Below are 12,570 nucleotides of genomic sequence, written 5' to 3' on the forward strand. Positions count from 1 at the left end.
TTTGGAATTTGTGACAAATACCCACTCTCAAATTGTGAATAGCGGAATAGGATGTGCACCACATTGGTCGATGAAATGGGCAGCTGGTAAGAGTTGAAATAGCTGAATAAGAAATCACAATTGTGTTTCGAAACTAGTCACAAAATGCAACAAAGAAGGACCTCACTTAGCAGTCAGCTGAGAGGACAACAGGAACAGCAGAGAGCTGAGCAAGCATTGCCAACTACCCTCCTCACTATGGGGAGGAGGGTAGATTGAAACGAGAGAGAACATTCTCCGGCAACAAATTGGATATACTTATCGATAAATATGTGATTGCCAGTGACAAACTCGTTTTCACTAGTTATTCACACACACAAGGTTGCTGAATTTATGTACGTCAGGTGGGCACAGTGCTATTTGTCCCCAAAAGGAGAAATTACACGCAGACCCTGATTTCCTAGATTGAGTGCATGTGGTGTTCCCATTCCGGGTACAGGTATGGTTCCATTTACCACTTCCACCTAATAGCTGGTAAATGGGGTGGTGGGGAGGGCATCAGATCACAGGAGAGGCAGTGGGCTGCAGGGAGCGCTTGTGCTTACCCCTTGCTATAAAAGACATTCTGGAGCGGGCCGAGTCTGTGCAGCACTTGCACCCCTAGTCTCGTGATTTTACCAGACAGTTTTTCCAGCTGGTAAAAAAGCGAGTCTGGTGTTATCCTGCACCCAGGGTGTGGGTTTCAGAAGTAGTTTGGTACTTCGCTTATAGAAGGGCAAAGTTTGTATTGCAGCAGAAGCCACGGGATGGACGGTAACTGTTTTTATCTGAGGAGCTCAGTGTGGTGAGGGGACAGAGAAACTCAACTGTACTCCTGTGTTCACATAGAAGTTTCTGTCGACACTTTGTTTATGTTGTGTACTCTAAGCAGTTGAATAATTTCCACTGTTGAAATTTTTGTCAGTAGAATAAACAGGAAGATATTTTTGCAAATTTACACTTTGTAACTATGCGTTACTTTACTCGTCTCCTACCTCAGACATAGCTGTTGGTAACATTACTCATGCAAGCCCTTATGTCTGTGACTGTTGCTGCATCTCAGCCCAGGGTGGTGGTAAAAGGGTGGGGGCCGTAGGGTTTTAATCCAAATCGTCTTTCTCTGTGTTTGATTTTAAAACACACCTGTGGCTCGTACTCAAACACACCTCCTCTTTTTAGGTCTCGCCTGGCGAAAGCAGCGCTTACGCTGCTCTCGCCATGGAGAGGACCTTTTGGAATCAATTCTCCGCAACGCTTGCATGCACGCGGCTGCTCCCGCCATATGTCCAATGCAGACAGCATGTGCGTGTCCGTACGGACTGTGGACTGTCCGACGCCATCTTGTCTAAATAGCTCTTTCTCCACGCTGCTGCGCTCACTCCCACCGCCCCTCGCGCGTTCACCATGCTGCCGCACTCACTCCCCCCGCCTCCCCCACCTACTCCCACCGTGATGATCTTCGCCTTCTACAACAGGTACGTTTAATTACTGTGTTCAGTGTGGGGAGTAGGGTGTAGATGGTGTGTTATTTTGGAGAGGCTCCATCAGGCTTTTTTTTTTTTTTTTATCGCACCGTGCCTTCTGCCCCAACACTAGCAAACCGAAAGACTGCAAATAAATCTGTCCAGGCAAAACACATAACAAGAGCAGAAGAATGCGCCAAGGGTTTCCCCAGCAAGTGATTTTCTGAAAGGTGAGCACATTCGAAATATAGCATGGCCACCGTTCGAACCAGGGATGCATGTACATGCAGACCACAGTTTATGGTTTTAACACAGCGTGTGTGTACCAGGCACAGGCCATAAACCTGACGGCTACAATTAAACATAAATAATGCAATGCTGGGCATTCAAGTAGTGCACAACAAAAGCTAAGTCGCCTCTTTGCATCTAAATAGTAGGCAATGTTATAGCAGAGAGTAATGGTGCTCATTTTATCTATCCTGCTGAGCGGCTGCTGAGCAGTGAGTGCTCAACTCGCTGAGCTCTTTGTCCAGCATAATGATTTGATCCTTTGTAATTGTGCTGAATTAAAGATCTCATAGACAGTGGCAACGTGGTGCAGTTTTGGCATCTAGTGGGTGGGGTGGGTCTGTACTGTAACCAGGGGGCTTGAGGTGGATGTGTAATACAAGTGCAGACAGAAGAAGACACAGCCCAGAGTTACACCAGACAAAGGATCGAGGCAGTTGCAGTCTGTGACAACGGCGGCATCAAGCTTTTTCACAGACGTGTTGAAGCGCATCCTGAAATGGCAAGGGTTAAAGACATGTCATGTCAGGGATGCACACACCGCCAAGGCAAACGCAAGATTAGACAGAATGAGATACATAACTAAAGCACTCCCTCCCCCCGCTCCCCGAGAAGCTCCTCATTAAAGTACAGTGAAAGCGCCTGAACAAAGGGCCGTGCCCCACACAAAAACACGTCAAAGACGGGCACTGCTCCATAATCAGAACTGGATCACATAACAAACGCCAGTGAAAAAGGCGCTGTTCAAAGGTCTACTCTGGCCCCAGACATGCTTCACAGGACCCCAATAAGAAGGATGTGATGATATGGGCAGTGTAGGCAGACGGACGCCGACTTCGGAACTGAGGAACCAGTTTCGAGTCTCGGCGTCGCTGCAGCATCCTATGAACCTGGGCTAATAACTTCATCTCCCTGCCTTAAATCCTAAAAATAAATATGAACTTGTGTAATGTAACTGGTGCTCATGTTTAGCGCCCCATATCTTCAGACCGGGACAAGTTTGCAGTATTTAAAAATTTAAGGAAACAAACATTAAAAATGCAATAGGTCTCGCCTTTCATTAAGTTAAAGCCATTTGCTTTGCTTTACAATACCATTAGCAACGCAAATTGCTTTAGCTTAATCAAAGGCAAGACCTATTGCATTTTCAATGTTTGTTATATACACCATGGAGTCTGCATTCTATATTCATGATCAATGGGCGTATAACGTGTCCACCGTCACCTACGTCATTGATATTAGCTACTTGCTTAACAGTCTTCCCTCTCTTAGCTCTACTCTTGCAAGCCAACCATAAAGGCCATAGAGCCAGGACATGTCAGAGGCAAGTGTTTTCCCTGAGTTCTGTGCCGTGATGTCACTCATGAGGCACACAGCAGTGCGCGCCTCTTGTACATTCAGAGGGGGGTGACTCTTACAGGTTCAGTAGATATACTTGCTCTCTCTCGGAAATCTTGTGTGCTCCGTCCACTCAGCCCATGACATTTACAGATTGTCCACAGATGAAGAGCTACACTCTGGTGTTGTACATGGAAATCTGTAGGTGCATGGATTGTGAACAGCATAGCTTCCAGGAAATTCATGACTCATCTAAAGGCCAGTTGGAAATGCCACCTGTTACAGTTATTGTGCCTTGATTGCTACCATAAGCTAGATAGAGTGAACACAGGACCTGTACATGTGTGGGTATGACCTGGTTTCGTATGTGTGCATTTCTAGCACAGTTGTAGATCTCCTATGAGTTCTAGAATTGCTTGCATGCTAAACCTGTACCTGCTATATACGTCCTCCTCCTTTGTTTGACCAAGAGTGTAACTGCCAGAAAAGTCTCTTTCATCTCCTCTCCTCGGCTCGCAGAATTCTTGTGTCTCACTGTGGCTTAAATGGCTGATGTTATGAGCGTTTGTATTGCATTTTGGATCTCCTTTCGTAGTCTGCTCCTGGTTACTACCTCCTTACACTAATTGGTAGATGAGCTTGTGTGCAGGGGTTGCGGAGAACCAGTCGAATCCCTGGAGCACGACGCATGTATCTGCTTAGCGCTAATGGACCTGCGCAGATCAAAACTGAGGCTTGAGTGGAACAAACTGGGAGTCCGAACCTGCAGGCTGGGCCTTATTGTGGCTCAGAACCGAGAGAACACTGCCCTAAATATCACATTTAAACTTATATTGATCTTGTATATTGTAAGTTCAAGCAGCCCATTAGCCATTAAGAAAACTTAGGTTAGGCCCTGTGTCAAAATGAGGAAACAACAGTATACAATAGAAGTAGCCACTGCCGTACTAAACATCACCACAGAATACTAACGCACCTTTACACATCGCAGCCTATCCTGGGAAAATAACCCTGTGTTAACGTGGAATTCACAACAAGGCGGTACCATGCGATAGTCTGCAGAAACTGCTGCCAATGTCCGCGATACAACCACCTCGACCGAGATTAAAACACAAACCTCATTGCGAAAAAACAAGCAAAGAGCCCATTCGCGATGAGGAAAGCAGGAAAAAGCACCGCCAGGCCCTTGACACACACGGCAGGCGGGAATAAGCACAACAAAAGGCTGAAAATAAAAGACAAACCAAACAGAAAACAACAGCCAAGCACAATGGAGGCAACCGCTGCCAGTATACAACCCCACAACCTCAATGGCAACAAAACATTGTACATCGTAGGCCATCTTGGACAAGGTGAATGCAGCCTGAGAGCGGAGGAGGACAATAGAAGAAAACCAGAACACGCACAAACAATCAGAAACATGCCAACAACAAGAAGGCAGCAATGCACACCAGAGGTGGGAGGCCAGCGCCACACCAGGTGCTGGATGACATGGAGGCAATGGTCTCCACCACAACAGTCTGGAGACGGTGGCAGCACTCAGGAACCAGAAACTGCCCAAAACAACAGCAACAGGGAGAGGAACCAGCAGGGACTGGGGGGACGGGGGAGATGGGCACAATGGCACACATGCACAATTAAGCACAGCACAACTGCAGGCAAACCATGCCCAAGATTAACAACACCAACCAAGAGCACAAGTCACACAACCTGGCAACATCACACCACTGAACAAGCATAGAAGTGAAAACCACACTGCCTGAAAGGGTGAAGGGTGAGCCAAATCAGAGCTGAAGGGAAATCTCACACACAATGCAGCACAAACACATGAAGCAGAGCAACCCAGCATCGAACACCAACACCAACATTTGCACAACCGAACACAGGACACAAGTGCACCCACCTGTTGCCCGTAAACGGCCATCTGGCTAATCACAAAACAGGGACATGACAAACCCTCAGTCCTGATGGGGTAGCAATGCACGTATGACAGGGAGCCAGAGAGTCCGTGACGCACACATTGGCATACAAATCAAGCCACAACACAGTTGGAGACAAGTGAAAGTACGTAAACTTTAATATAAAGTGCATGTCGGTACGGCCAAGAGAAGTGCCACGATATGCAGACCAATGCAGAAGCATGTCTGAATGAGGAACGTAGGAAAGCGCCCAGTTCCACCTCGGGGGAGTCCATTACCAGCACATGTCAGTGCCAACCTGCGCCAGTTGTCCGCGCATGGATCATGAGTCCAGGGCAATGCAGCCATGACTACTGTCGTCTTGGGACATGTGGCCAAATTCACAACATGCAACCAGGCGTCGGGACACGTGCAATGGGTCACATCCAGTTGTTGCTGCAGGTACCTTGTCACTCGTCCATGAACGCGAGTGCAGCTGCGTAGGCCAACATCTTCAATGAGCTATCGACGTTTACCACATCTGACATGTCGTTGATGTAATCCTTCAGCTGACTCGAACACATGTGCTGACACCAACCACTGGACCCAATATGCCCCAAAGCCCAATCAGGTGGTGGCTCAGTGTGCTCACTGCACACGAGGACTCGTGCAATCTCCCAGGTCCAGTTTCCAGCCTGCATGCCAAACATCCATGCATGCTATAAACGGCCATCACAGTGACATTCCATGTCGTGGGCTAACAGGGGGCGTACACAAATGTCGTAATACAGGTCAGCTACCGTTACGTTGGAGAGACAGACATCCATGGACCACTCGAATATTCACGAGCAACAATGCAACACAGGCTGAACGCAGGTGACGCCCGCAAGGCAGAAGCTCAGCCGGTAACTGATCCTCAAGAAGACCAACAGCAGTGCCCCCAGTACATGTAGCATATGTGCACGGTACAGGTCCACATGACTGGATTCGAGCATGGGTCCGGGATGGTCTGCCATTGCGTCAGTGGCTCTGCTTGAAGCGGCACTGGCTTGCCCTGCGCCAGTCCTGTGGATGAAATGGCACAGCTCGGTGCAATGAGCAGTGTCTGTGTGACGCGGGTGCAGGCCTGGGGTGGGGTGGGAGTACGTGTGAAGGCCATTTCACGCACTATAACTGGGACCAAGGACTTCTGCGTGTGGGATGTGTACACGTTGGTCTCACGTCGGGCAGTGCGTAGTGTGGGAGTCGCAAGTAAATGCTATTGTATCTGTCAGGGGGTGATGGCCACATGCAAGTTCCTGCTCGGAGCTGCAGATGTGCTACCGCCTGATAGTTCAGACAAAGAACATGTAGCTTCGCATGCAACCCCCTGCATGCACAAGCGGCATGTGCTGGTCCGGCGTACATCAGGCCAGTGCAGGGGTGTGCTGATTTGGCAGGGGGAGCAGGGTGTGGCTCGGACCTGGCCTTGGGCAGGAAGTGCTGTAAGTGTGTCTCTGTGTTGGGGTGTAGTCCCCGCTAGGGCCACAGTACTCGACGCTGCAATGTAGCATGCACCAGGAGGGCGGGTCAGCACGTACAGGGACATGTAGGAGAGCAAGACCGCTCAGGGTCTTGACACATTCAAGCCAAGTGTTATGTGTATCAGCCCTGCGAATGCATGAGTCAGTTGCCTGGCCTCATTTGCAGCGCCATCACAGCCAGCCATGGACTGTACACCTGTGTCTGCCGTGTCCAGTCATTTGGCCTACACTCACGTGGCCGCACACCTTTAAAGCCCAGTGTCACAGTGTTCCCAGGGTTGCAGACATCCCACCACACCCACGGCCGGCCTCAGTACATCTCCTGTATGCATGCAGATGGTGAAGTCATGTTGACTTGGGCAGGAAGTGCGGTAAGTGTGTCTCTGTCATGTTGAGTGTAGGCCAAATGACTGGACACCAGCACATGCCGCTTGTGCATGCAGGGGGTTGCATGCGAAGCTACATGTCCACGGTCACTGCCAACATTGAGGTGACATGGTAACGTCTGCTGAAGACAGCACACTGTGATGTTGCAGGGCCCGTGCCCCTCATGCTGACACAATGACCACACCGACACACTTGCCCAGTGGTATGAATGGCTACGGGCACATGCGCACTGACACATTTATGTGTGTGGGGTGTGTGCACACCAGCCGGCAAGGGCTGCCTGGTGCAGTCAGAAATCGGCAACAATGTACATCGTAAAGGTCACAACCATTCCACCATAAAGGCCCCATGTCTTGTGCTGCACAGAGTTAGTGGCCCCGGATGCACAGCGTCCTGCACAGGCCTACCGCCATGGTCACCATGGTGGGGATGAATGGAACAGACACATGTCGGACACCAAGTCCGGTCCAGCCAGATTAAGATGCAGGAAACCACCAGACCATGGACTCAGACGCCACCAATGTCCAACCAGATAGTACCTATGATTCATTGTGCACAGAGTTAGTGGCACCAGTGCTGTTAGGGGATGTCGCCTTGGATGAGGCGTGTCAATGGTGTGGACTCCTCCACATCTTACCCAAGACACAGTTCCACATGTGTGACCTACTGGATCGCAGTGTAGTCCTGAGGCAGCGGTCTGCACTGGCCATTCACCGAGTGTCGCCAGCTTAGGTTGGATGGCCCCACCGGCCTGCGTAGTTCAGGTTCAGTGGCACCACGGGACGCGGACTTGCGGTAAACAGGGTTGATGGCACCAGGTCAGTTGTTGATTGTGTTCGATCACCTCAGTGGCTCTGATCCGGCGTTCGTTCGGACTGAGCCGCATCTTCCTCTTACTCCTCTCAGTGCGTTCACTGGTGTGGACCCTGCTATTCATGATTTGCGACTAAGTGCTGGATGTGGAACCTACTGGTCCGCGGGGGTAGGCCTGAGCCCTCATCCACGTGTCGCAGGCTTGCGTTGAACAGGGTTAGTGGCACCACGTGTGACCGGCTGGCGTTGAACAGGGCTAGTGGCACCACGTGTGGCTGGCTGGCTTTGAACAGGGTTAGTGGCACCACGTGTGGCTGGCTGGCGTTGAACAGGGTTAGTGGCACCACGTGTGGCCGTATGGCGTTGAACAGGGTTAGTGGCACCACATGTCGAAGCCCTGCCATATGGAATTATGCCTCACTGATCGAAAGGAGTATGGTGCTGTTGCCGCTGCCAAGGACTTGGGGTCACTGCCATTCAGGACTCAGGACACAGTTCCACATGTGGGACATACTGGGCCAAAGAGGACGTTGGTGGAGTATGTAAATGAGAAAGGAGTAATGTGGGCCAGCGTCAGGGGGGCCAGCGATGGTCTGCAGAGGCTGCAGAGGTCTTATGACTGGTGCTTGGAGCTTGCACCTGCATAAACAACAAGTGATGGACCGAATGTGGATCAATGTCACACATTCCCCCAGTCAAAAGATCTGGGCCCAAATCCATCGTTTTTTTGCACTCCACACCACCCTGGGTTAGACAATGGCGATATGCAAATCAGCTCTGACCCTGTTGCCCCATGGGAACAGTCCAGTCCGAACTACAAAAGCCATGTCCTTCCCAGAACGGAATCAAGCATCCGAGGACCGGACCGGTTTCGAGGTAACACCTCTCATCACTGGAGTCAAGCTAGCCGGGCTGATGAGAGGTGTTACCTCGAAACCGGTCCGGTCCTCGGATGCTTGATTCCGGTCTGGGAAAGATATGGCTGTTGTAGTTCGGACTGGACTGTTCCCATGGGGCACAGGGTCAGGGCTGATTTGCATAAAGCCATTATCTGACCCAGGGTGGTGTGGAGTGCAAAAAACGATGGATTTAGGCCCAGATCCTTGTACTGGGGTGAATGTAAGACATTGATCTACATTCTGTCCATCAAATTGTTTTTTGTAATTTTCTCCCTGAGTGTACTGGGGTAGCTCAGACGTGGGTCCCAGAGCCTCCACACCACTGGAGTCAAGCTAGCCGGGCTGATGAGAGGTGTTACCTCGAAACCGGTCCGGTCCTCGGATGCTTGATTCCGGTCTGGGAAAGATATGGCTGTTGTAGTTCGGACTGGACTGTTCCCATGGGGCACAGGGTCAGAGCTGATTTGCATAAAGCCATTATCTGACCCAGGGTGGTGTGGAGTGCAAAAAACGATGGATTTAGGCCCAGATCCTTGTACTGGGGTGAATGTAAGACATTGATCTACATTCTGTCCATCAAATTGTTTTTTGTAATTTTCTCCCTGAGTGTACTGGGGTAGCTCAGACGTGGGTCCCAGAGCCTCCACACCACTGGAGTCAAGCTAGCCGGGCTGATGAGAGGTGTTACCTCAAAACCGGTCCGGTCCTCGGATGCTTGATTCCGGTCTGGGAAAGATATGGCTGTTGTAGTTCGGACTGGACTGTTCCCATGGGGCACAGGGTCAGAGCTGATTTGCATAAAGCCATTATCTGACCCAGGGTGGTGTGGAGTGCAAAAAACGATGGATTTAGGCCCAGATCCTTGTACTGGGGTGAATGTAAGACATTGATCTACATTCTGTCCATCAAATTGTTTTTTGTAATTTTCTCCCTGAGTGTACTGGGGTAGCTCAGACGTGGGTCCCAGAGCCTCCACACCACTGGAGTCAAGCTAGCCGGGCTGATGAGAGGTGTTACCTCGAAACCGGTCCGGTCCTCGGATGCTTGATTCCGGTCTGGGAAAGATATGGCTGTTGTAGTTCGGACTGGACTGTTCCCATGGGGCACAGGGTCAGAGCTGATTTGCATAAAGCCATTATCTGACCCAGGGTGGTGTGGAGTGCAAAAAACGATGGATTTAGGCCCAGATCCTTGTACTGGGGTGAATGTAAGACATTGATCTACATTCTGTCCATCAAATTGTTTTTTGTAATTTTCTCCCTGAGTGTACTGGGGTAGCTCAGACGTGGGTCCCAGAGCCTCCACACCACTGGAGTCAAGCTAGCCGGGCTGATGAGAGGTGTTACCTCGAAACCGGTCCGGTCCTCGGATGCTTGATTCCGGTCTGGGAAAGATATGGCTGTTGTAGTTCGGACTGGACTGTTCCCATGGGGCACAGGGTCAGAGCTGATTTGCATAAAGCCATTATCTGACCCAGGGTGGTGTGGAGTGCAAAAAACGATGGATTTAGGCCCAGATCCTTGTACTGGGGTGAATGTAAGACATTGATCTACATTCTGTCCATCAAATTGTTTTTTGTAATTTTCTCCCTGAGTGTACTGGGGTAGCTCAGACGTGGGTCCCAGAGCCTCCACACCACTGGAGTCAAGCTAGCCGGGCTGATGAGAGGTGTTACCTCAAAACCGGTCCGGTCCTCGGATGCTTGATTCCGGTCTGGGAAAGATATGGCTGTTGTAGTTCGGACTGGACTGTTCCCATGGGGCACAGGGTCAGAGCTGATTTGCATAAAGCCATTATCTGACCCAGGGTGGTGTGGAGTGCAAAAAACGATGGATTTAGGCCCAGATCCTTGTACTGGGGTGAATGTAAGACATTGATCTACATTCTGTCCATCAAATTGTTTTTTGTAATTTTCTCCCTGAGTGTACTGGGGTAGCTCAGACGTGGGTCCCAGAGCCTCCACACCACTGGAGTCAAGCTAGCCGGGCTGATGAGAGGTGTTACCTCGAAACCCGTCCGGTCCTCGGATGCTTGATTCCGGTCTGGGAAAGATATGGCTGTTGTAGTTCGGACTGGACTGTTCCCATGGGGCACAGGGTCAGAGCTGATTTGCATAAAGCCATTATCTGACCCAGGGTGGTGTGGAGTGCAAAAAACGATGGATTTAGGCCCAGATCCTTGTACTGGGGTGAATGTAAGACATTGATCTACATTCTGTCCATCAAATTGTTTTTTGTAATTTTCTCCCTGGAGCTTGCACCGGCACGTGGTAGGCCCTCTTTGACACACGCCGGTATAGGCAGGTGAGCTGAGCCACGTTGGTGCGCTTGGGCAGGAATGGTGGGTCTGGGGACCAGCGCCCCGGAGTGCAGCAGGCGCACAGGGATGCAGGCCCCTCCGTGCTCGGCGCAGGACTCGTGGCTGGCTGAGAGGCGCTGCCCTGGCAGAAGCAATGTCTATTCCGAATGAGAATCAGAACCAGTGCGAGGGCTTTTTGTCCACACCTCTACACAGGCCTGGCATATGCAGGTCCAACCCACTATGCACACGCATGAAGGGGGGGACGAAACGTGCAACATTTCTGCATTCTGCCCCACAGTCTTTGGGGACAAGGTAGCATCCACTGGCACTACACTCCAGCAGGTGATCGCCACATGGCCATTTCTGTGGTTTGCATTCTGTGGTCTGTCTGGCACCTCCACGCCACACCTGGCATTGCGTAGGTTCACATTCATTCGTCACTTGCCGCTCTTTCACATGCCTGCTCCATGCCCCTCCTCACATCCTGCTATTGTGTGTCTGTTGTGCCATGCCATGGCGGGGTTGTCGGGATGGCAAGACCGGATTCTCAATGGAGTCGTGTTGTTGTGTCTGGTTGAGTGTTTATTTTGGACTAACCAACGGGTACTGCATTTCCATGTGTGCCATCCTGGGAGCGCTGGGTGATGATGGACTGTCGGTAGATGTGAGCATCATGTACTCTGCCTGGGGAGTTGGCCACAACATTGTTGAGGAGTCTCGGGCGGTCCACTATTGCCTGCGCATTCATGGTATGCGTGTGCTTTCTGTTGTGGTATTTGTGTGCAGTATGTGCTGGGAGCACAGGGGTACATGTGTGCAGTTGTTTGTCCCTGACACGTGAGGGAATCCAGCTATAGCGTAGGGGTATCGGCGTTGCATGATCATTGTCTCCATGGCATCTGTGGGTCTTCAGGTGTGGCTCTTGCCTGGGCTTCCGTTTATGCTGCAGGTAGTCGTCCTGCTTAACACCAGCAAAAGGCAGGTGTTAAATCCCTGCTGCTACCGCAGCTTATTGCCTGTTTTTGGTTCGCATTGCAGATCTGGCAGTTCGTTGTGAAAGTGGTGTTGCAGTTTTTTCATGTGTTTTTGCACGGGAACGCCTACTCTGCATCTCATTATGGTTAGTTGGTGTTGTCCACTGTGGAGATAAATTTTGGAGCAGTTATTGCGGGAATACTGGCGATGTCTGCAGTTTGCGCCAGCTTGTGAATGGGGTGTTAAATCTATCTCCTCTTTTGATGCGTTAAGGTGGAGATAAATTGGGGTTAAGTCCTTGTGAATATCCCTCTGTGTCTCATAACACCGAATTATGTTATAAAACCAACAGTACTCCTTGGGAATGTCTTTACCTCCGCCAAGCACTACTCTATGCACAACGCAGAATCACTTATTTAATGGAAACATCAACATCCTGTTATAGATCATCGTAACTCTAATCCCCACGCTAAAACTACGCAAGCACAGCAGGGAACAAGCTAGTTCGTCCTAGAACCTTTACTTAACCACTTACCACCTTCTTGATGAACAGTTGGACAATATGGTATTAAGCATCGCAGTAACTTAACACTCTGACTTGCACTGGACTACGAACACGTATGCACTTCAGTGCTACTTGGCACCTGTTCTTACAAGACGGCTTCCT

General features: G+C 50.3%; 1 protein-coding gene across 1 annotated transcript in view; it reads left to right on the top strand.

Annotated features, from left to right (window-relative positions):
• TEX14 (testis expressed 14, intercellular bridge forming factor) overlaps window positions 1-12,570 on the top strand; it is a 1,917,691-nt gene that overhangs the window by 1,726,581 nt on the left and 178,540 nt on the right. The window lies entirely within an intron of this gene.

The sequence above is a fragment of the Lissotriton vulgaris genome, chromosome 2_1 (assembly GCF_964263255.1).
Source record: "Lissotriton vulgaris chromosome 2_1, aLisVul1.2, whole genome shotgun sequence".
NCBI classification, from domain to species: Eukaryota; Metazoa; Chordata; class Amphibia; order Caudata; family Salamandridae; genus Lissotriton; species Lissotriton vulgaris.